At 43.0% G+C, this 4787-nt stretch overlaps 1 non-coding gene across 1 annotated transcript; it reads right to left on the minus strand.

Moving 5' to 3' along the window:
- Nucleotides 1–546: 546 nt before the first annotated feature.
- Nucleotides 547–653, minus strand: LOC145065099 (small nucleolar RNA R71). The gene has a single exon (XR_013688250.1). It is a non-coding gene; the product is annotated as a small nucleolar RNA R71 (small nucleolar RNA).
- Between the last annotated feature and the right edge of the window lie 4134 nt (nucleotides 654–4787).

The raw sequence follows: 4787 nt of genomic DNA on the forward strand, positions 1-4787 counted from the left end.
AGGAAGTCGAGAAAGAAGACAGGAGAGTCAAGTTCATCCGCGAGGCACAAGAGCAAATTTGAGCACTTGAACCAAACACCCGTCCAAACCGAGTCCGAATACGATACCGAGCCGGAATTTGAAGAACACACGAGCGAACCCGAGAACAAGCCAAGGAACGAGATGGCAGCAATTGAAGAGATGTCCATGGGAGCTTACAAGAAGAGGATCCGAGAAGATATGGGTCCCGACTTAGTCCAACCCGCAATACCTGCCACTGCCACATTCAAGTTGAAGGGGAACATCTTGACCGCATTGAAGGATATCCCATTTTTTGGGAAAGATCATGAGGATGCTTTTAAACATCTAGATGAAGTTAACGACATTGCAGATTACTTCAATGTCCCAAATGTCAATAGAAACATAGTCTTGCTTAGGATGCTTCCCATCACTTTCAAAGGAGTTGCTAAGGAGTGGTTAAAGTCACTTCCACCAGGTACAATTACCACTTGGGCTCAAATGCGTGAGCAATTCCTGGACCAGTTTTGCCCGCCATCCAAGATAGCCAAACTCAAGAAGGCGATAGCCAACTTTGATCAACAGCCGGGGGAGTCATTATACGAAGCATGGGAGCGGTACAAGGGCTTGCTCAGAAATTTCCCTCAGCATGACCTAAATGTGCAACAAGAGATGTCGATCTTCTATGATGGGGTCAACGTTATGACCCTAGGCAAAATGGAATCAAAAGCAGTGGAGGGTCCCAAACTGAAGAAATAGCAGCTGTGATGGCTATGCTGAATAATTTGGATCGAAGGATAACACAAATGGACCAGTCAACACATGCCATAAGATTGGGTTGCGAGAGATGTAGTGGTCCACACTTGACCAAAGATTGCAATTTAGATGAGTTTGGGAACATAAAAGCTCAAGTGTGCTACTCAAGCGGGGATAAGTTTGATGAGGATTGGAGGAAACCGAAGAAGGAGTGGCTGCCATATGAAGAGTATAAGAAGCAAAAAAGAAGCGAAGTATAGGCAGACCGGTCGAGGCTTTTATCAAAAGGAGCAGCCACCAGCCGAGAAGAAACCCGATCTAGAGACTATGTTGATGAAGTTTATGGAAGCTATGGAAAAAAGACACGATGCCACTGATTCTGCTATTAATGAACAACAAAATTTAATTAAGAATCAGCAAGCCTCCATCCATAACCTTGAAGTTCAAGTTGGTCAACTAGCCACTCTAGTTCATGAGAAGTTATCCTCGAAAAATACCGAAACAAAGACCCAATCTCATGTAATGGCCATAGACACTGAAGAAGAAGCCATCTCTGAGTTCCTGGAGGCATTGGAAGAAGAACCACAGCAGCCCGATCCAAAGATGAAGAAGACCAAGCTCGAAAATCATGAAGCTGCTGAGTTCCAGAATTCACGACGTGAACCTTGTATGTTCACGACGTGGGCCCGTCATGAACAGAAAAATTCTGTAGTTGGTTCGGTTTATCAGCCGCCTTTGCCTTTTCATTCCCAAGCTACCCTTAGTCCACTGGAGAGAGAGCATAGAGAGTTTGTCAAGCATGTGAAAGGGATCCTGATTAATACTCCCTTTGTCGAATCCTTATCCAAAACTCCCGAGCATCAAAAATTACTGAAAGATTTGATAGACACTCGCAAACAATTAAAGAAGCAGTCTAAGGTGGTTCTAAGTGAACAAAGCTCAAAAGCTGTGTTGGGAGAGACACCAGAGAAGATGGGGGATCCTGGACGCCTCACTCTTCCGTGTGAGTTTGGTAATAAATTGAAGGTTAATGCTTTAGCCGATTCTGGGGATAGCATTAATTTGTTGCCTTTTTCATTTTATAAAAAATTGGAAATTCAGAAGATGAAGGCTACAAAAATGACGATTCACATGGAGAACCGTTCAGTGACACAACCCCGGGGCATAGTGGAGGATATTTTGGTAAAAATTGGAAAATTTGTTTTTCCAACAGATTTTGTAGTAATGAATATGAAGGAAGATCCCGATGTTCCAATTATCCTTGGTCGTCCATTGCTTAACACTGCTGGAGCTCTTGTTGATATCCGCGAGTCTAAGCTCACCTTGAGAGTTGGAGATGAAAAAGAATTTTTTGGGATAAAAGATGGCTTCCCAAAGGAACATGTTCAAGAAGAGGTGTTCACAATTAACAAGGACAATGAACTAGAAGAACTAGAGAAGCTTATGGAAGAAGAGATCAAGGCAGTTCATCAAGTCAAAAGAACAAAACCTAGAGCATCTGTTCCATTTTTGGTAGAAGTCATAGCTTACAAAAGTCCACCTTCTTGGGTGAGCAAAGAGGAGAAGGAGATGAAAAGTGATGAAGAGGAGGTCACTTCAAGAGTGACAAAGCCAGTGGTGAAAGAGGAGGAGGATGCGATGAAGTGCAAGGAAGAAACTAAGGGCACAAAACGCAAGCTTGAAGAAGAGGTGAAAGTTAAAAAAGAAAATTCAAAGAAGGCATACAAAAGGCGAGTTCAAGCTTACAAGAGGCGATTCAAGGAACAAAAGATCCTAGTGGTGGATTCTTCCGAGGACTCAACGTAGGAGGCACGGAGTCCAGCTCAAAACTCCAAGAAAAAGAAGCGCTTCTCGGGAGGCAACCCGAGTTTGGTTTGCAAATTTTTTTTTCTTTTTCTTTTTTCATTTTAGTTTTAAAAACTTAGATCAAGTCAACCAACTCTATTAGAACATAATGTAGGGACCTTAAAATGGAAGTAGTGATAATTGAGAACTTAGTTTAAACTCAAAATTGATTTTTCTCTTCCAGACTTAATTCACGACATGAATTTTTAGCAATTCACGATGTGAATTGTGAATGAACCGGACACATAATCCATGATATGGCTTAGCCCATTAGACTAACAAGCCCAAGATCAGTCCGTGAGTACATGGCCCAAACTTAAGCCAGACACTATTCACGACGTGAATCGTACAGAATTCACGACGTGAATTTTCAAAAATACGGGACCACATAATATATCCCTAGAAACCAGTAAACCCTTCAATTGTTTATTGTTCACGAAGTGGAAGCAGAAATTGGTCCCCCCTTGGTCCCCATCTTTGCGGTATTCCACCCCTTGCTTGTTTTTGGTCCAAAGATGAAATTCTTAATGATAGTTGGTTGTATTCACCTATTTTTGGAATAATAGCTTGGTCTACGGCGGGATTAACCGCATTTTATATGTGTCGGATCTATTTACTTACTTTTGAAGGACATTTAAACGTTCTTGCTGCGATTTTAGCCGGCAATTCTACTAATCACCCTTGTGTTTACATAATACTTCCAACAAAGGTAATAATTATTGATTATTAAGTTTAATTTTTGCCCTAGTAGATGAACTTAGGGTTAGGGTTTGTTAATTGAGTGAAATGAAGAAATTAATTCGTTAAAGTTCGTAATAACCTTTGAATGTTCATGCTAAGTGTTTGGAAGTAGTATAGGAGTAAAACCCATGGATACTTTGACTGGATTTTTCCCCGAATGTTACGATTCTGCCTTCTGAGATTGTGAATTCACGACGTGAATCTAACAAGATTCACGACGTGAATTCTGGGGCTGAACAGAATTCATTTTCCTCTATGTTTAATTTGTGGATATTTGTTTTGGCTGTTTTTTTTCCTTGTTTTTGCAGGAATGGCTCCAAGAAGAGAGGTTCCAGCTGGGGTTGCGGGTTTGCACCTGTTTTACAATTTTCCCGCAACAACGCCCAATGATGTTTTGACCCGTTGGAACAACAGATTGGGGTGGCTTTACAACAGGGAAATTGCAGTTGCTCTAACAGTCAATTGGACAAGATTGAGGGAAGTAAGGCTCGTAGACCGGGTGGGCCCGTTTTTGACAAAGATAGTCATTGGAGATGGGTATTCGTTTTCCTGTTCTGGTTGGCAGAATTTGTTCCGGGTGCAAGAGCGGGTCTACAAGGAGTTTTGTGTCGAGTTTTTCGCAACGGTGACATTTCAGGAAACGGTTCAAGATCCACATTGGCCACAGGCGTTGGTATTTAGATTGGGGGTGAGTACCGGGAGTGCAGCCTGGTTAAGTTTTCTTGGAGAGTAGGACTGTATAATCGACAGGAGGCTATGACTCCCGAGTTTGGCATGTTTTTGAGTAGGGCTGCTAGAGGATATGTGGAGGGTGTCACGGGGTATTCTTTTTGGCATAACATTGCCTCCAGGATGTTTAATTCCGGAGTATCTCCCGAGAGCAGTATTCGGTCTCCGATCCATCGTTTACTCCACCGGTTCATCACCTTTTCCATCAACCATAAGAGGCATGGTGACAAAGTGAGTAAGCAGAACTTATTTTTCTTATGGTGCATCTTACAGCCTGGTGTCTGTTGCAACATCCCGTATTTTCTAGCCCGTTTTCTGGCCGGGTCTGCCGCAAGTTCGTGCCCTGGGAGCCCCATTTGTAGGGGGCATTTTGTTACTCGTTTGGCCCGTTCTTATCATTTGGTTGTTCCCGATATATACTAGATCCATGACGTGTGTGGACGAGCATGACTTTGGTATGGGATATTTGGAAACTATGCGGGTGGTCAGAAATTTTGGATCGCATTGGGGCATAGTTCCATCAGATGTTGAGGGTGATGATGAGGATGATCAGCCAGCCGACCAACCTGCACTAGAGCCAAGACCGAGGCGCAGGAACGTGAGAGGAAGAGGAGACCGCGGACAACCGATACACCCACCTGCTTCCATGGTTGGTGCGCCTTTTGGGAGTGCTATGGCTGGTTACTTTGACCAATTATCGTTGAGTGTGAATTGGATAG

This window comes from Lactuca serriola, chromosome 7, assembly GCF_051521515.1.
Source record: "Lactuca serriola cultivar US96UC23 chromosome 7, Lser_US96UC23_V15, whole genome shotgun sequence".
NCBI classification, from domain to species: domain Eukaryota; kingdom Viridiplantae; phylum Streptophyta; class Magnoliopsida; order Asterales; family Asteraceae; genus Lactuca; species Lactuca serriola.